This window comes from Heliangelus exortis, chromosome 3 (genome assembly GCF_036169615.1).
Source record: "Heliangelus exortis chromosome 3, bHelExo1.hap1, whole genome shotgun sequence".
In the NCBI taxonomy this organism is placed as follows: domain Eukaryota; kingdom Metazoa; phylum Chordata; class Aves; order Apodiformes; family Trochilidae; genus Heliangelus; species Heliangelus exortis.
The window spans coordinates 23,443,609-23,464,157 of NC_092424.1; the positions used below are offsets into that span (position 1 = coordinate 23,443,609).

Genomic DNA, 20,549 nt, shown 5'->3' on the forward strand with positions numbered 1-20,549 from the left:
CAGATGCCTCAGTACCTGTTGAGCTGAGGTTTAAAACTTTCCGAAGTGAAGGAATCTGCCATGTTCCCTGGAAGACTGATCTAATGTCCGACTGTCCTCATGGTGAAAAATTTACCACTTGTGTCCAGTTGGAATTTCCCCAAGACCAAATTGTGCCCATTACCCCTTGCCTTATCCATGTGACTCCTTCTAAATAGGGAGTCTTCATCTTCTCTGTTGCCACCTTTTTCATACTGGGACATCATAATACGGTCTTCCCAAAGCCTTCTCTTCTCAAGGCTGAGCAAAGCCAGTTTTTTTAGTCTCTCCTCATATGGCAGGTGCTCCAGTCCTCTGATCATCCTTGTGGCCCTTCTCTGGACCCTCTCCAGCCTGTCTGCATCCTTTTTGTAGAGTGGGAACCAAAACAGGACACAATACTCCAGGTGTGGTCTGACAAGAGCTAAGTGTAACAGGATGATTTCTTTGTCTCTGCTGTTGATGCTCTTGTTGATGCAGCCCAGCATCCTGTTGGCTTTCTTTGCTGCTGCAGCACACTGTTTGCTCATGTTGAGCCTGGTATCCACCAAGACGCCCAGGTTCCTTTCCTCAATGCTACTCTCTAGCCAAGTGGATCCCAGTCTGAGCTGCACTCCTATGTTATACATTCCCAGGTGCTAGACCTTACACTACTCCCACTACTCCACATTTAACTTCATCAGGTTACTGCTAGCCCACTTCTTCAGTCTGTCCAGGTCATCCTGGAGGGTGGCTCTCCCTTCTGGGGTGTCAGCCTCTCAACTAATCTTGGTGTCATCAGCAAACTTCATTAGGGTGCTCTTGATCTCAACATCCAGGTCACTTATCACAGAATCACAGCATATTTAGGTTTGGAAAAGACCTCCAAGATCATCCAGTCCATCCCTTGACTAATACCACAATCAACTACTAAACCATATTTTTAAGGACCAGGTCCAAATGCCTTTTAAATGCCTCCAGGGATGGTGACTCCACCACTGTCTTGGGCCAGCCATGCCTGACCACCCTTTCAGTTAAAAAATGTTTCCTAATATCCAGCCTAAACCTACCCTGGTGCAGCTTCTATCCGTTCCCTCTAGTCCTTTCACAGTTTACTAAGGAGAAGAGGCTTTTTCCCTCCTCGCTACAACCTCCCTTAAGGTAGAGTTGAAGAGAGCAGTAAGATCCTCTCAGACTCCTCTTCTCCAGACTAAACAACCCCAGCTCCCTCAGCCTCTCCTTATTGAAGATGTTGAACAGCATTGGACTCAATATTAATCCCTAGGACGCTCCACTTGTAACTGGTTGCCAGTTCAAGGAGGAAAAAACTGTTTACTGTCACTGCAAAGACCACTTGTCAAGGCCATGACAAGTCAGGCTCTCCAGGAGGAGGCTGTGAGAGACCATATTGAAAGCCTTAGAAAAGTCCAGCTAGACAATGTTCCCTGCTCTCGCTGCATCAGCCAAGCGAGTTGCTTTGCTGTAGAAGGCAATTAGGTTTATTCTGATAAATGCATGTTGGCTTTTCCCACTCATGTGTTTCAACTGACTTGTGATTGTCCCCAGGAGAATTTGCTTCATGACTTTCCTATGGACTGAATTTGGGCTAAAACATCGATAATTACCTGGGTCCTCCTTTGAACCCCTCTTAAAGATGGGGGTGATATTAGTCTTCTTCCAGTCTTCAGGGACGTCTCCTGCTCTTCACAACTTCCCAAAGATTACGGAGAGCAGCTTCTCAATGACATCAGCCAGCTCTCTCAGCACCCTAATAATGACTGTAATAAGCATGTACATTATACTTTTTATTATATTTTTTTTTATTTACTTTCAATTACCATTGTTAATTTGCTTCCAGACCTGGCCCCTGCTGGAGTCCACAATGGTGTTGACATTGACTTCAACAAAGACACAGTGTAATCCTCTAGAAGCTCACAGGTGTTTTCAAGAAGAAGGTATGAAGAAATATGGGCAGGTACGTGTGTGTTTGTTAGAGCAACAAAGAGGCCAAACCTCCATCTTGTATTCTAAAACTGTCTACTTAGCTGTTTTCCTCATATACCATCACTGTTTGGCTAAAGAAGACTTTCTTAGCAGATTCATAAAATGAACCCTCCAAAATATGTACCAAAACTGGCCTATTGCAATTAAACTTTTACTTTTCTGGAAAAAAAGGCATTTTCTTTTAGCACGTCAACAAGAAACACATACCTAGCTACAAGGACTCTCCCTGGAGCAGGACTGAGTATCTTCAATTGCTTTTGACCATTAGCAACATACTATTGTCTAATGCAGCAAAACAGTGACTGCCTTCATCATGGGAACCCAGGTCTTCTCATTAAAAAAAAAAAATTACTTATAGTGAAGTAAGAAAGTTTTCTGAATTTTGTTCATTTGTTTTTTTTCTCAAAAAATAACAACATCTATCAAAATATCTATCAAAAGATAGAAGACACAGGTTTGATCAGAATGCAAGAAAAGCAGCCAGCAGCTCAAAACTACAGCAACATTAAACTACCAGGCTGTATAGCCACATGATTTTATTTTATTTATTTATTTTTAATTATGCAAGCAAGAGCATTTCCGTTTCAAGGGGAAATTAACAGAGCAAGATCATAGAGCATAAGAGGGGAGCCCTGCTGTCACTTGCTGAAAGAACGTCAGACCTGAGAGGGGGAGGTAATAAATCCCATTCCCTGCTGCTCGCTCTCTTAAGGAGCTTGCAGCTCTCCACTGGAGGCTTGCTAGCTGCAATCAGTTTGCCCTGGGAGACCTTCTCCACCATAAAGCCATGTGCAATAGCAACAGCAGATTATAAAGCTCACATTAAATTTAAACAAAATCCTGGAAGCCTTAAGGAAAAAAAGGATCCTCAGCTCTGGTACTGCTGAGGGAGACTCCACAGGATTTCACAGAATCAGAGTAGGTGAGGTGGGAAAGGAGCTTTGGAGGTCCTTTGGTCCAACCCCCAGTTCAAGGAGGGCCACCCAGACAGAGGTGGCTGCCCAGGGCCACGTCTAAGTGGCTTCTTTAATGTCTCCAAGGATGGAGACTTCAGAGCTCCCCCGGGCAGCCTGTGCCAGTGCTCGGACCGCGTCACAGGAAAAAGCAGTTCCCGAAGTTCAGCTTTATCCTCAACGTGTTTCAGTTCGTGTCTTTGGACTGTATTCCTGTCACTGGCCTTCTGCCGTCCCGGAGCTGCCCGCTGCCCTCCCCGCAACCTCGGGGAACCTCCCGGCCCCTCACTCCCCAGCCGGGGCCGCGCTCCCTCTCGAGTACCCCGGGGGCAGCCACGGCCCAGGTCCCTGCCCTCGGTACCGGGTTACCTCGCTGGAGGAGTCAGGGAGCCCGCCGAGGTCCCGAGACCCGCACAGCGGCAGCCGCCGGCCCACGGGGTTCCGCCTGGCAACCGCGGCTGCTCGGGGAGGAGCCCTGGGGGTGGCTGGGCCGCGGCTCCCTCTGACCGGCTCTGCCCTCCCTGGGATTGCTGCCTCGCAGCCATCGCCTTCCTTTCTCCGGGGCACCTCCTGAGGGAATTCTCACCTTCGGAGCAGTGGTTGGGACATTTTGAAAGAGCTTGAAGAGGCTCCTATTGATATCTCTGTTTGTAGGGGCGAACCTGGGCCGGGGCAGGAAAGGTTCGGGAAGCGTGTGCAGGATGCTGCCGGGGGGCCAGCGCCTCATCCCGAGAGCTCTTAGGTGGCAAAGGGTGAGAGAGAAAACGTGTCGGCTCATCAGGTTAAATTATTTAGAGTTTCATCTTAGGGCTGCCGCAGCCAGGCACCTCTGCCCAGGGTGTGGGATGAAGAATGGCTGAAATATTGGCTGCCAGCATGGCTTACGAGGAGGGCACCCTTGAGCCTTCCCAACTGCGGGGCTCTTGGAAGGTGTCCTAAAAATAAAATCTTGTGCCCTACCTGTTTAACGTTAAGAATGAGATTGGATGGCTAAGGAGCTGGCAGAGAAACACGTTCCTCCTCCAGCACTATAATGCTGTTGGTTGGAGTATGAAGAACTGAAGCATATGTGTCAGTCATAAACCAGTTTTGTCGTAACTACAAAATCTTCAGCATTATCTGAGAAGCAGGCATTCCAAAAGGGGCCTACAGGAAGGCTGGAGATGGACGGTATGCAAGGGCTTGTAGTGATAGGACGAGGGGCAATGGTTTTAAATTAGAGAAGTGTAGATTTAGATTGTGTGCTAGGAAAAAGTTCTTTACCATAGGGGTAGTGGAAAAACAGAAGTGGTTGCCTAGGGAGGTAACCACCTCATCCCTGGAGATATTCAAGGCTTGACAAGGCTCTGAGCAACCTGATCTAGTTGAGGGTGTCCCTGCTTATTGCAGGACTAAATGACCTTTAGAGGTCCCGTCCAACCCAAATTATGATTTTATGATTATTTTAGGAGCTCATTACCTTTTTTTCAGAATATGCATTCACCCTGAAGGGATGTCCTCCCTTTCCTTGGTACGTTAAATCCACATTAAACTTAATGGAGACACCTGCATGTAATGAATCAGCATATAGCCCAGGCCATGCACATTCCATCATCAGAGTCCCTTATCCACATCAAGTAATTAGGGGATAAATTAGGTTTCATGTGAGCACTAAAACGGCTACCGGCAGCGTGCTGTGTAACCTCTCTGTTGAAGGGTTTCTACGGAGACCAATCAGCTGAGAAGGGGGCGGCACCCAGCGGGGCCACGAGGGATTTAAAGCGGCTGAATCGACCGGAGAATTCAAACGGCTACCGGCAGCGTGCTGTGTAACCTCTCTGTTGAAGGGTTTCTACGGAGACCAATCAGCTGAGAAGGGGGCGGCACCCAGCGGGGCCACGAGGGATTTAAAGCGGCTGAATCGACCGGAGAATTCAAACGGCTACCGGCAGCGTGCTGTGTAACCTCTCTGTTGAAGGGTTTCTACGGAGACCAATCAGCTGAGAAGGGGGCGGCACCCAGCGGGGCCACGAGGGATTTAAAGCGGCTGAATCGACCGGAGAATTCAAACGGCTACCGGCAGCGTGCTGTGTAACCTCTCTGTTGAAGGGTTTCTACGGAGACCAATCAGCTGAGAAGGGGGCGGCACCCAGCGGGGCCACGAGGGATTTAAAGCGGCTGAATCGACCGGAGAATTCAAACGGCTACCGGCAGCGTGCTGTGTAACCTCTCTGTTGAAGGGTTTCTACGGAGACCAATCAGCTGAGAAGGGGGCGGCACCCAGCGGGGCCACGAGGGATTTAAAGCGGCTGAATCGACCGGAGAATTCAAACGGCTACCGGCAGCGTGCTGTGTAACCTCTCTGTTGAAGGGTTTCTACGGAGACCAATCAGCTGAGAAGGGGGCGGCACCCAGCGGGGCCACGAGGGATTTAAAGCGGCTGAATCGACCGGAGAATTCAAACGGCTACCGGCAGCGTGCTGTGTAACCTCTCTGTTGAAGGGTTTCTACGGAGACCAATCAGCTGAGAAGGGGGCGGCACCCAGCGGGGCCACGAGGGATTTAAAGCGGCTGAATCGACCGGAGAATTCAAACGGCTACCGGCAGCGTGCTGTGTAACCTCTCTGTTGAAGGGTTTCTACGGAGACCAATCAGCTGAGAAGGGGGCGGCACCCAGCGGGGCCACGAGGGATTTAAAGCGGCTGAATCGACCGGAGAATTCAAACGGCTACCGGCAGCGTGCTGTGTAACCTCTCTGTTGAAGGGTTTCTACGGAGACCAATCAGCTGAGAAGGGGGCGGCACCCAGCGGGGCCACGAGGGATTTAAAGCGGCTGAATCGACCGGAGAATTCAAACGGCTACCGGCAGCGTGCTGTGTAACCTCTCTGTTGAAGGGTTTCTACGGAGACCAATCAGCTGAGAAGGGGGCGGCACCCAGCCGGGCCACGAGGGATTTAAAGCGTCTGCCTGGAGCGCCAGCGACCCAGAGCGCGGCGAACAGGAGCAGGCAAACAGGAAGGTGAAGCGGCAGTTAGCGAGGCAGTTCGCGCAGGCAGGGCAAGCGGGAGAGGCACGGCTAGAGATGGTTTCAAAAAAAGCAAAAACTGTTACTGTTGAGAAGAAGAGTGTGTCCACACAGATGGAACCCCTTAAGAGGAACAAAAAGATGGACGCAGCTGTTCAGGTATCTGGCTGTGCAGAGTGTTTAAGTCTTGTGTTAGCACCAGAGGACAGCGAAAATGGGGTCTGTGTTAGATGCGAGCAGGTCAGTGACTTGCTGAGCATGGTGGCAGAGCTTAAGGAGGAGGTGGAGAGACTGAGAAGTATTAGGGAGTGCGAAAGGGAAATTGACTGGTGGAGTCACACCCTCTCGACTGCAAAAGAAATCCAGGAGGAGATGGTGAAGCCCTGCCCCTCCTCCCATCAGGCAGCCGATGCAGACCAGGTGGATGGGGGAGAATGGAAACAGGTCCCCCACCGGAAAGGCAGAAGAATTCCCTCCCAACCCCCACCATCCCCCCAGGTGCCCGTAGAAAACAGATATGAGGCCCTGGACTCAGAAAATCAGGAAGAAGACAGACAAGAGGATGATCTGTCCAGAAGGTCTCCTGTACCTAGTGAACCACCTAGGACTCGTCAGTCACCCCGTGTCCTTAGGACTTCTTCAATCAAGAAGGAAAGGAGAGTAGTTGTGGTGGGTGACTCCCTTCTGAGGGGGACAGAAGGGCCCATCTGTCGACCAGACCCATCCCACAGGGAGGTCTGTTGCCTCCCTGGGGCTCGGATTAGAGATGTTAAAAGGAAACTCCCCAATCTTGTGGGTTCCTCTGATTACTATCCACTGCTGATTTTTCAGGTTGGCAGTGATGAAATCATCACTAGAAGTGTAAGGGCAATGAAGAGTGACTTCAGGGCCCTGGGACGGCTAGTTAGGGGGTCTGGAGCGCAAGTAGTGTTTGCCTCCATCCCTCCTGTAAGAATGGGTGGGGAGGTATATAGGAAGAGTTTACAGGTCAACGAGTGGCTAAGGGACTGGTGCCAAAGACAGGGTTTTGGCTTTTTTGATCACGGGATGCTATATGAGACACCTGGCCTGGTGGTGGCAGGTGGGATGCACCTGTCCCAGAGGGGGAAGAGGCTTTTGGGGCAGGACTTGGCAGGGCTCATTGAGAGAGCTTTAAACTAGATGTGAAGGGGGAAGGGGAGAAAACTGGGTCTGTTAGGGACAAACACAAGAAGGACGAACCGGGGCCCGAAGGCAGGTGGTCTAGGGAGGATTTAGTCCCACCAGTGTGCTCTGTTTGTTTCCTGAAATGTCTGTATGCTAATGCACGCAGCATGGGGAATAAGCAAGAAGAGTTAGAGGTCAGTGTACGGGCTAAGGGTTATGATCTGGTAGCAATAACAGAGACATGGTGGGATAGGTCACATGACTGGAATGTGGCCATGGATGGTTATGTGCTTTTCCGGAAAGATAGGGCGGGGAAGAGAGGTGGTGGAGTTGCTCTTTATGTGAGAGAGCAACTAGAATGTGTTGAGTTTTGTGCAGGGGCTGATGAGGGGCAAGTTGAAAGTCTGTGGGTAAGAATTAAGGGGCAGACTGGTGTGGGCGATACAGTTGTGGGGGTCTACTACAGACCTCCTGATCAAGGCGAGGAGGTTGATGAGGCCTTCTACAGGCAGCTGAAAGCAGCCTCGCAACTTCAGTCCCTAGTCCTCATGGGAGATTTTAACTACCCTGATATCTGCTGGTTGACTCACACAGCCAGCTTTTCACAGTCTAGGAGGTTCCTCCAGTGCATTGATGATAACTTCTTAATGCAAATGGTGGACAAGCCGACTAGAAGAGGAGCGCTGCTGGATCTTGTACTAACCAACAAGGAGGGCCTTGTTGAAGCAGTGGTGGTCAATGGCAGCCTTGGCTGCAGTGATCATGAGATGGTAGAGTTCAGGATCCTGTGTGGAAGGAACAGAATACCCAGTAGGACCAGAACCCTGGACTTCCACAGGGCAAACTTTGGCCTCCTCAATCGACTGTTAAGAGAAATCCCATGGGACAAGGTGTTAGAAGATAAAGGGGCTCAAGATAGCTGGTCAATATTCAAGAACCACTATTTGCAAGCACAGGATCAGAGCATCCCTATGGTTAGGAAATCTAGTAAGGGAGCTAGGAGACCAGCATGGTTAAAAAAGGAACTGCTGGGAAAACTTAAGTGGAAAAGGAAAATCTACAGATCATGGAAGGGGGGGCTGGTCACTTGGGAGGAATATAGGACTGTTGTCAGAGGATGTAGGGAGGCAATTAGGAAAGCTAAGGCCTCCTTGGAACTTAACCTTGCAAGTCGGGTTAAGGATAATAGAAAGGGCTTTTTCAAATACATAGCCAGCAAAACTAACACTAGAGGCAATATTGGCCCACTAAGGAATGAGCTGGGAGCCCTGGTGACAGAGGATATAAAGAAGGCAGAGGTGCTGAACGCCTTCTTTGCCTCTGTCTTTACTCCTGCAGGGTTTCCGCATGAGCCCCAGATTCATTTAACCCCAGAAGTAGTCAAGATAGATGAAGAGTTTGACATAGTAGATGAGGATTGGGTTAGGGATCAGCTGAGTAATCTGGACATCCATAAGTCGATGGGTCCAGATGGAATGCATCCAAGGGTGCTGAGGGAGCTGGCGGAGGTCATTGCTAGGCCACTCTCCATCATCTTCAAAAAGTCATGGGTAACAGGAGAGGTGCCTGAGGACTGGAGGATAGCAAATGTCACTCCAGTCTACAAGAAGGGCAAGAAGGAGGACCCGGGTAACTATAGACCGGTCAGCCTCACCTCCATCCCTGGAAAGGTGATGGAACAACTTGTTCTTGTCACTATCTCCAGGCATATCAAGGACATGGGGGTCATCAAGAGCAGTCAGCATGGTTTTATCAAGGGTAAATCATGTTTGACTAACCTCATAGTCTTCTATGAGGAAATTACTAGGTGGATAGATGATGGAAGAGCGGTAGATGTGGTTTATCTTGATTTCAGTAAAGCATTTGACACCGTCTCTCACAGCATCCTTGTAGATAAGTTGATCAAGTATGGGTTTGGTGATCAGGTAGTGAGGTGGGTCAGGAACTGGTTGAAAGGAAGGAGTCAGAGAGTTGTAGTCAATGGGGCAGAATCTGGTTGGAGGGGCGTGACTAGTGGAGTCCCTCAGGGGTCGGTACTGGGACCGGTGTTGTTCAATATATTCATCAACGACTTGGATGAGGGTATAGAATGTACCCTCAGCAAGTTTGCTGATGACACTAAGCTGGGAGGAGTGGCTGACACACCAGAAGGCTGTGCTGCCATTCAGAGAGACTTAGACAGGCTGGAGAGTTGGGCAGGGAGGAACAAGATGAAATTCAACAAGGGGAAGTGTAGAGTTTTGCATTTGGGGAAGAACAACACGATGTCCCAGTATAGGTTGGGGGCTGACCTGCTGGAGAGCAGTGTAGGTGAAAGAGACCTGGGGGTCCTGGTAGATAAGAGGATGACCATGAGCCAGCAATGTGCCCTTGTGGCCAAGAAGGCCAATGGCATCCTGGGGTGCATTAGAAAGGGTGTGGTTAGTAGGTCAAGAGAGGTTCTCCTCCCCCTCTATTCTGCATTGGTGAGGCCGCACCTGGAGTATTGTGTCCAGTTCTGGGCCCCTCAGTTCAAGAAGGACAGGGAAGTGCTTGAAAGAGTCCAGCGCAGAGCTACTAAGATGATTAAGGGAGTGGAGCATCTCCCTTATGAGGAAAGGCTGAGGGAGCTGGGTCTCTTTAGTTTGGAGAAAAGGAGACTGAGGGGTGACCTCATCAATGTTTTCAAATATGTAAGGGGTGAGTGTCAGGGAGATGGAGCTAGGCTTTTCTCTATGGTGACCAGTGATAGGACAAGGGGTAATGGGTGTAAGTTGGAGCATAGGAGGTTCAAGTTGAATATCAGAAAGAATTTTTTTACTGTAAGGGTGACAGAGCCCTGGAACAGGCTGCCCAGGGGGGTTGTGGAGTCTCCTTCACTGGAGACATTCAAAACCCGCCTGGACACGTTCCTAGGCGATGTACTCTAGGTGGCCCTGCTCTGGCAGGGGGGGTTGGACTAGATGATCTTTCGAGGTCCCTTCCAACCCCTAGGATTCTATGATTCTATGATTCTATGACTACCCTGGTATTTTCTGCAGTTCTTTAAAAAGGTGTTTAACCAGACTTCTGTGTCTCCTGCCTTTCAGATTATGCAACTCCAAAATAAGCTGTTAAATAGCTATGTCACAGAGAGAAACTGGAACTGAAGAAACTGCAGTAGAAGAATTACAGGCCACAGTATCAGGCAAAAAAATTATACCAAAGGTAAAGCAACTGCAGAGACTCATGTAATTTTGAAACAAATGCTTCATGAAATTATTAGTAGGGATAAAATCTACCCTTTTCAGACCCCAGGGAGTGTTTTAGCTCTTCACCTGAAGGAATATTTTAATTAACTGCCTGTTATATATTTATTGTGCCCTAGCCCCTACAGAGGAACATCTGTGTTTAGCCAGTAAGTTTCACCTGCTGAAGAGCAAGACATGAGGAAGGGCACTCTGAGTATAACACACTAATTATTGGTGTTCCTTCTGTATAGTTAAAGAGGTATAAATATCAGTACAATGCTCCAAAAATCACCAGAAAATAGTGTAAGTTGCAGAAGACAAGTTGTAGCAGTATTTTGCTCCATGTTTTAAATAGAGTGACACTGCTGTTCTACAGTCATCCTCCTAACATCCCCTCTGTAAAGTCTGTCTTAATCCTAAATAGCATACAGGGCAAGAATGTATCTGGGATAAAGAAACAGATACACAGGGTGTGGGTGTGTGTGTAGATTAAACTTCCAGATTTAGAAAACTGTGATTAAAATTTCCATCCATTTCAAAATAAAATATACTAAGGTGGCAAGTGGAAGACTGACTAACTTTCTCTAAAAGCCTTCAGATTAAATCAGGGAACTAAATATTTTTAGCTTCTAGCTTCATGTCTTCCAGCAGATCGCTACAGGTGACAAATGTTCTGAAGGGCAAGCTATGCTTTAAATTTCACCTAGATAGTTAATTTGCATGCAAATAGCTGACTAGTGCTTTAATTATCTCATAGTTCTGTTGATGATAGACAAGAAGTGTAGCTCATACTCCTTCAGTTATGTTGGTGTAGCAAGAATAACCAGTAACTTTAAAAAAAGTGTTTTTGTTACTGAAGTCAGCAGACACATCTCCAAATTCACACAGGGAAGAGATGTAATGAGTAAGAAGACACCATTTATACACAGTCACTATTTGGGGCTGAACTGTGTTGAAGATAAAGTTGCATAGATCACAAGCCTGCAATCAAGAAAAGTTGCTCTTAATGGGCTCATTCTTTTAGAGCTAAGACAAGGCTTTTACATCCCTTAAACACCCACCTTTCTCCTATCAGTCATTGTTTTGATTGAAGAGAAGTAAAAACAAAACATCTTTTGCAGAAGATATAGTGCTATTTTGAAGAGCTCCCTTTACAAATGCTTCTCTTAGGACCCGGTCTCTCACACAGAGTGGATCTCTTCTCTGAATCATCCTTCTCTGTGAATAGGTAAGTTCTTATGCTTTTATTGCCTTTTAATCCAATGGACAGGTTTCTAGCTTGTATTTAATTAACATATCTTATTTTGGCAGCATTAAAAAGGAAAAAAAATGTTGAAAGCAAACTGAAAGAAATTCAGAATGTCTAAAACCAAGAAAGAGATAAAGAGGGTCAAACATAACATTGCTTGTTATTCTTATAAAGACAGAAAAAGCTTTCTGCTGTTCTTTCATCCTTTGCTTTCCTTAGGCTTAGCAGATTCTTTTCATGCTTTCTTTGATAGTTTTGTATACAGCCCTACTCTGCTTTAACACAATAGCAAGATTTTTTTGAAGACCCTATTCTGCAGTGGTAAGGCAATGTCAGCCTTAGTGACTATGCAGCTTCTGATAGGATATGTTTTTGAGTAATATTAGTCTCATACCTGAAGAGAGAAATACAACTTTTTCAAAATCATTTGATCAAAGTTACACTCAGTGTTTGGGTGCGCAACTGTTTTTCAAGATTAAGTAACTTTTTAACTTCAATTCAAAGTGGGACTAAAAAGCTTTGAACTTTCAACTTGATTGTTATGACATCCAGTTTTTCACATTTTCTGATACAACTTAGTCTGGAGGCAACGTATGAATAAGCAACAATAAATATCAATGTGGTTCTGTAACCCTTACTCAAGTGAGTAATAGCACTGAGTTTGAGGGGACTGCTACTGGTTATAGGGACCACAGTGATGGGAAGTTAATTTGGTTCTTAAAGCTTCAATTACTTAGTAAAATACAAGGATGATGTGTAAAAATTCATTGTTGTTGGACTTTTCACAAGACACAGTGACTAAACAAACAGTTGAATGATCTTGCAGCAGCAGGAGACCTGCTAATGCAAGTAGTGGAGTGACTCATAAAAACAAGATGAAAGAAAAACATTGACCAGCATGCCCTTTCTTCCTTCTATGACTCTTTCTGTCCCTTCTTTGCTTCCTCCCTCTCTCCCCCTTCCTATTCCTTCTATTTCACTCTTCCTCCCTCCTCTATCTTAAAAGCACAAGCAGATGAACACCAGGGAATTTTGCCCTAGTTGCACACAGTACATGCAAAAGAATTGGTAAGCAACGCAAAAGGCTTAATTTTAAAACCCAGACCAGTCTGTGACAGTCTCCCTCTTGCTGAATCACCAAAAGGAAAGAGGTCTAAAGAGCTTCACTAGCTGTTTAACTACATTCACTCTTTGGCTACTATCTTGGTGTATAGGGCTAGTCCAACCATTTCAGACAATGCTGGAGTAAAAACAAACATGAACCCTAGGACTTAAAATGTAGCTGTGATGCAAAAACCCTTTAGAGGCTTCAGAGACTGATTTTCAGAAGTGTAAGTATAAAAACTGTCTGGATATTCCCAACCCTTGGCAATCTTAACATATCTGTGAGATTTTTGTGTGAATTCATGTTATCTTTTGGTCTTCTGCTTTATTTCTCTGTGTCTTTCAGTGGATATTGTTATAAGCTGGGTGTACTGTAATATGTTTGGATTTTTCTCTGAAGTTTTCTGTGGCTTTGCTATTCTAAATTTTCTTTCCAGGAAGCTGCAGTTACATAAGTTTAACCTACATACTTCTTGCGTTGTGAAGTGGTTATATTAGTGAAAGATCCCTTTTGAATCAGTGTGAGATTCAAACTATTAGTTGAAGGCTATGTATAGTACAGGTATTTAAAAACATTATAATCTGTGGCTGCTACATACTACTATCACTTAGGAAGCAGACTGTTCTCTTAAGAGGCTCTCTAGAGCACTAAAGATCTAAGTTTTCTTGAGAGAAAACTTAGACACTTAGACACTTGGACACCTTCCACCAACTGCAAATGTTTCTACCACTATGAACATCAGTGAAGATTGTACACCTTGCAAGTTCAAGCATACCATAAAGATCACAGAATTAAGATCCTTTTGAGTTTATTTCCATCATTTTTTTTTATACTTAATGTACAAAATATGCATTCTCACTCACAACCAAGCTAAACTAATGAGTACTTGTAAGTGTACTTTCATCTTATTTATCTCCTGAGTACATCTTAATGTTATAGTTTCAAGGTACTCTTGATGTTAGTGAAATTTTAAAAGGAAAATCTGCTCTTCGTGTTTCCCATCTAACACATAAATAGTCTGATTTGATTCTTGGAAAACCTTCATTTCAGACAAAAGCTGGTAGAGGAACATGTTTCTAAGATACATGTTTCCAACCACTGGAAGGAAGTCTATGTTACTAATATCTTTATCATTAATCTGCAGTAATGATCCAGAAACTCAACCAGCAGGAAGGACAAAAATATAGAGGCAAGCCTTAAATAGCTTATTGACAGAGAAGCTTTAGTAATAAATTGAACCTCAATTTCAGCTACAGTGACCACTTGCCATTCTTTTTTTATATGACACTGTATTCTGTGATGTTTACTGTTCTGTCATGTGTCTGTAGAGCAGACATTGTGCCCCTAACCCTTACATGACTGAATGCAACCCTGTAAGGGAAGACAGGGTTTGGGAGATGGTGGAAGAAGTCTGTTATCCAAGTCCCTTTTGTGGATACACCATCAGTGCCTTTACTCATGCTATGGATTTCATAAGCAGGGCTGGTGGCTTTTTCAAGTCATGAAGTCATGAAGCTCATTGGGCATTACGGTTATAAAGTACCGCAGCCTGGATAAACCCACCCACCAGCCATATGGACCACTGCAGTAATTTAGCTTTTGCAGTGGCACTCAAGATGAAAATTTATAGTCTGATAAAGGAGATTAGTTATAGGTCCCATATCAAGTTTGGCTAGGAGTGGAGGATTTAACAACTTCACCTGAGACTATGCTGAAAACCGCTTTTCTGTGATCCTTGCAAAAGATACATCCACACTGCTAAAGGAAGGAGTAACACAGACTCAGTGTTTTTCAGAGAAAAACAAGATCAAATATGGGTTTGCAGACTGAGCAAAATGAAACCCAGGATCCAGGGATTCCAAGTTCCTCACATTCAAAGGAGAAGTGCAACACATAGATGCTGATGGACATCTGTGGGATTTAATTCTTGGTATTGACAGCAATTCAAATTATTACTGTTATTGTTAGTAAGGCAGTAATTTCATTAACTAGTTTAAAAATAATTAGCAGAATCTGTTTTATTACACTTTCAATAAACCTCAGCTTGGGTGCAGATGGATGATCCTCGTTGAAGTGCAGGGCTATCCACTGAAGTATTTGTGTTACAAGAGTACATTCCACAACATTGCCATGTCATGTGTTACCATGGCTGTAATGTTATGTTGCCTAAATCACCATGAAAGCTCTGTTCATTGTATTGTGCAAGAGACCTGGTGATTGCTTCCCAGCAGTGATGAGAATGAGTTATGAGCCTCTCTGCCTTTTCCTAAAATAACAGGGAATTAATTTCATGTGGGCAAACACTTGACTCATTCTTCTTGGAACTGATAGCTTACCACACAGGATTTGGAGGCTGCTCAGTGAACCAGTCCATGGTTCACAGGAAGAAGAAGCCTCCAGAGGAGCTTAGACACTCAAAAAATAACACTCTTGGGCAAAAATAACCCTGAGCACTGAAAACAAATGAAACTGAGAAAAAAAAATGTTGGTTTACTTGTAAATCTGTTGCAGCAATGTGTTAACGCCATCTTTATCTCTTCACTCATCTATTTCTAAGTAAAGCTTCTTCCCACCCAAGCCAGCACTACATGTGATATACATGGCTTATGGTAGTGAGCCACATGAGCTGTATCAGCTACTGCTGGTGAAGATCCTGGTGCAAGATGTGAAGGTAAGACTGGCTGATACACTGATATCTGCAGAGGGACTGAGAAAAGCAGGAGAGCTCAGGAAAGACCAGAACTGTAACAATGGCACTGTAAGAAGGGGACAGTCCCACATGTGATACTGTACAAGGAGGATGGGGAGGTGTCAATCTTGGCGTGTTGTGAGGGACTGTGCAAAGCATGTGGTGCAGTTGTGGATTTCAGCACTGGCTTGCATGGATATGTATGAACATGGGTGTGGAGGTGAGATGCATCCAGGATAGCAGAAGTCATACATTTCTCCTAGCTGTTCACACACACACTGGTGAAACAGATCAGCTTTTCTCCCATATTCTTTGCAGATTCTGTATATTTTTTCCCTCATTTCTGTAGCTGACTGTGGGAATGACATGGCCAAGTGCACACCATGCTTTTGAATCTATGTGTTTTGTCTTGACTGACAGACCTTCTGCAGACTCTTTGGTACAAAGTAGAAAAATGGCTCACTGAGAGCAAAAGGAATATGTCTTGCTTGGAGATGTGACTCTTTCTTTGGTTGAAGGAGCTGTTGTGTACTGCCAGCTAACATTCTTGCTGGTTGTTAAATTTCCAAATTAAAAAATGATTTAACTCTACATGAGGCAATATATGCTATGAGATGCTGTTGTGGCATGAATCTTTATGGACTATTGCATGGATAGAGAATAAAAAGCAAACCTACCCACAGACCTTTCCCCTTCCTTCGTGTTCCCTTCCGTACCCAAATTCTCCTTCGTGGTAGCAATAAAATATTCTTTTCTCATTCAAAATTTTAAATAGAAAGAGAATGATCAGCTTGTCAAGAGCAAGAGAAAGGGTCAGAAGTGCTTGATGGCAGTGGGAAGTAAAGGAGAGGAATTGATCATTTCTCTCTCCAATGCTTCTGAAAATTTGTAATTCCAATACCAATACCAATACCACAGAAAGAATAATCTTTCCCATCCCTGGGAAAATTTTAGGAATGCCTGCTCCAAGAAGTAGACTTAGCATCCTTGTTTGTATGCTGACAAATCGAGTTTCATTCCAGAGGTGGCATGGGTCTCCAAGGAAAGAATAACTGTTCTTTTCCAGAGTATTAGTGGCCTGAGGCTGATCTCTGGCTTCTCTGCACTGGGAAATGACATTTGTGTTGGAACAGGAATGCAGGAAATTAATGTGGTAACAAACACAGTGCTAAACACAGCTGTCTATATTTGGCATTGGGCTGTCATTTGTGCTAATCCCTGTTTACCTACATAGCAATCTATAAAGGGATTTTGAAGTGGATAGTATTATTAGAGTCAGAGGCTTTTAACAAGATGTGGAATACTCCAACTTGATGCAATTTACTGATATAAAGAGTGGGAAACAAGTAATTTAAAGGAGGCTGTTGCCATTATCTTTATTAGTTATGGTGGCTTCATGTTGAAGTTGAGTTTGTATTGGATAACAGAGATAAGCAAAATGAAAAACCTTATATGCATCTCTGTAAAAGAAATGAGGAGAATATTTTTATATTCTTCTACAAAAGAAATATGCTTACCATGGTTATATTTACCTGTAGACATTTTTTGTCAAAAAACCCAGAAAACACCTAACCTCAATTGCCCATTCTTGCAGAGGGTCAGGAGGGGGTCACTTAAAAATGACAGATCTGGATTGGCATGAAAACTCCTTTTGTTAGGTGTCTTTAAAGAGCACACTGCCTTTGTTCTATCCAGCTGCTGGGTATGTTAGGACCTGTGCATCACTAGGAATGCTGCCTGTTATAATATATAATCTTTGAACAAAAACCAGTTTCATTTTCCTTCTCTGAGAACTCTGATATGTAAGTACCTGTAATGGGTTTGAACAAATCATAAGACTGGAAACATTGGACAGTAACGGCTTAATACTGAAGTTATTTTATTAATTTTTCTTTCTTATTAAGGTAGTAAAAGTAATTGAAATGTCAATTTAGGGTATTTGCAAGGTTTTATTCCTACTCTGTATTCAATTCTTGTTCTAGTATTGTGGGTTAAAGTTGGATTCAAAATTAGAAAAAATTGAAATTCTTGGATCATAGATGCATTCATTTTATTTGTCTACCCACAAAGTGTGAAGAGGTGATCAAAAAAGTTGACAAGCCATATATGACTTTGATATTTTTGCATTCTAACAACAATAGATCTGCAAAAGCAGGAGTTTCTCCAGAATTAAACCTATAGGGTAACCATTTTTAGCAGTCATGTAGTGCCACTGCAATAAAGCTACTCAGTGTGTGACCTTGATGAGTACTATACTTGGTACTTCCTGAATCGGATCATAGGTGCTTTTTGTTGAGCTCGGAAAGATTTCCTTGAAATATTTTTAAAATATAGGGATATACATAGCACAATGTGGAAAATACTGATGTTATTTTAATTCTGTTTTCATGTGGCATAGAAAGGGAGACAGAGTTTTGGATATTGTCTTGAGGAACCAAGAAACTCTGTTTTTAAATCCTGATGCTGATATTTACTCAGGTCCAGAAAGCATGTGACAACTCTTGAGGCACACTTATCCCAGTTTTGCTAGAGGATCACTAAATCATCCTTAGCCATCCTATCTTCAAAATGTAGAAACAGTGCTTATATTATGAAGTTTAACTTGATAGTGTATGACAAATTGGTTTGAAGATTGAATATTGAAGAAATTTCATGCTTTTAAATAGGATTTGTTATTTAATGACTTTTCAGATATCTGGCTCCTGCACCCTCTGTCTTGCAAGAGTTTTGCAATTTATTTTAATGATGGTAGGGTGGCCTCCAGAATTTCTACAAATTTGAATTTACATTTTATTTGAAGACTGTGATATCTGCTCTGAGTAACTTTTTGTGTTATCAAAATAACTTTTTGTGTTGTCTCCTACCTCAGCTCCATGCAACAATCAAAAAAGTCCTATGATAATTCAGGAGAAAAAAAATTCCTTAGGCCCTAGGATTTTTTAGCATTTTAGATATTTAATCACGTATCAAAATTTCAGCCTTCTATCAGATGCACATTTTCTCTACTTTCAGCACTCTTCATCCACTATTTAAAAAAGAAAGCCAGTTCTTTGCTCAGCTGGATACTTAAGCATGTAGATGTGATCAAAGTGGAATCATGACTAAAATGGCATAGGGACAACACAATTTTGCACCCCATTTAGGAGATTAAAACATTTGCTCACATACTGTATTTTCACAGGACAGAGCTGTTGTTTTGTAGGAATGATTTCCCAGCTACAGGAAAATAAATTTAAAATTCCTGGCATATCTCTTCATCTGAAAATTCAGGGGAATTTAGAACTGCATGTGAAATTTGTGGCTTAAAGCCATCTCTAGGGAAAACAGAAGTGTTGATAGAACAAGTCTGGGTGAAATGGTGACAACTCTTCTGTTTAAAGGGGGTAGCTCTATTGTGATAGACCTGTGAGAGTCTGCCAGGAGAGATGATTTCTGCTTACTCTGTTCTTGTACTCTGTTCCATGTACAAGTATCCATTTACAAAGACAGATACTGAGCTGGCTGGACTTTAATCTGGATGGATGTGGAAGTTTTCAGGAGTGTTTTCAGGAAGTTTTCCATCAGTGTATGGGATTAGGCTATGCCATAGGCCACTCTTTCATGTGGACACTGGAGTGGTGGACACTGATGGTGACCTCAGGCACTTGTTGCCTCAGCTGATGCTGCACCCCTGGCCAGAAGGTACTCTGGGTGAGCTCTATCTCTCACTTTTGTCTATTTCCCCAGGTCATTCCAGGCAGTATAGTCGCACTCTGGCTTTTCACTCTTGCAAAGGAGCTCCTCTAACACTCAAAGTGTTGGCAAAACAGGGTATTTAAGGCCAGGTTTCTTCCTGGGTTGGTGCCACATAAAACAGGTAGGCAGGAGATTATGTGACTATCCTCCCGATGGACACAAAGATGTTTTGGACACTTGTCCTCTCTCCCTCAGTGCACATGTACATATGCACCCCAGCAGGAATTCCTCACTGCTGCTGCAGAAACTTCTGGGGCTACAGAAGTACTTAAAGCTCAGGGCTGCTCAGACCCCTGGGGCAGAATGTGGTCTGTTCTGAGCGAATTGTATTGAATTTAGAATCTGTTGTTGACTTTCATTTAAATCAACTAGTATGAAGGAGAAACAATTAAATATATTGCTTGATGACTGCACTTAAGATGTATGTGTTCTATTACATCTCATTCTATTATTTTTGTCCTTTGGTTAATAAATATAGTAAACATGACCAACTTAAATACATTACTGCAGGATGCTAATATACGGAGGATATTAAATGTAATAGTTGTCCTGGAGAAATCGTCCATAAGAACAAATTAAAAAAACCCATTTATATGTTTTATGTTTTAAATAATTTGATATGATTTGACATGATTATTCTGTCTCAAATTTCTAGGGACAACAATTATCACTCTAATTTATTTCTCAGAAGCTCTGAATAGCAAGATAGAGGTACAAAGGATGACCATCAGAGTCACAGGCCAGTGATTGACTTAGAACATCCATAATGAGTTTTGGTCTAGTTTATTAACAATTGATTGTTTAGCATATGCATACTTAAAGGGCTCTTTCCTAAGAGCAGTAGTAATACTAATGAGTAATCTATTTGTGCTTTATACAGATATGTATAAATGAACATATTTTATCTGACCTCCATCAATCTTTGGTTATCTGTTATTTGCCAGCAGACTCCTCTAATGATAAATATATTTAATGAGAAATGGAGTCTTTATTTCAAAGCAAGCCTGCTATACTTACTTTTCAGTAAAAAAACCAAACTGAAATAAAACCAACCCAAATCTAACAAATTCAGTGAGCTTACCAGCACACAAAAATGTTGAACTAATCACTCAGCATTATTTTATATTATTTGATAAGTGCTTCAACACTGCAATTTAAATCAGCAAGGTATCTGTTAAACATGATTTTCAGGGCGATTTCAACTGAACCCTGCTCTGTAAGTGTGTATATTTTATATAGGTTCCTATTTTTGTAGTGCAAGTGTTTAAGGGTCAAATGAAAAAGTGAAATCGAGGTGCGTGTGCATCTGGTTTTAGTTTTGCATTTTTCATGGCCAGGTTGGTCACAAATATGGTGTGTGAATTCTAGTGTAAGAGTGGAAAGGCAGACTACAACCACATATTTCTTTAAATAGCACACAGATTAACAGATACAATTACTTTTATTTCTGTATGAAC

The 20,549-nt window shown here is 43.5% G+C and overlaps 2 protein-coding genes across 2 annotated transcripts in view; one reads left to right on the forward strand and one right to left on the reverse strand.

The window, feature by feature from the left end:
* The window catches only part of LOC139794282 (spermatogenesis-associated protein 7 homolog), a 50,298-nt gene extending 46,890 nt beyond the window's left edge, over positions 1-3,408 (reverse strand). The window contains exon 1 of the mRNA XM_071739632.1: positions 3,324-3,408. The gene's annotated coding sequence lies outside the window, so the exon portion shown is untranslated. The remainder of the gene's footprint in view (positions 1-3,323) is intronic.
* Positions 3,409-11,276: 7,868 nt separating this feature from the next.
* KCNK2 (potassium two pore domain channel subfamily K member 2) overlaps positions 11,277-20,549 on the forward strand; it is a 124,312-nt gene continuing 115,039 nt past the window's right edge. The window contains exon 1 of the mRNA XM_071739633.1: positions 11,277-11,542. The gene's annotated coding sequence lies outside the window, so the exon portion shown is untranslated. The remainder of the gene's footprint in view (positions 11,543-20,549) is intronic.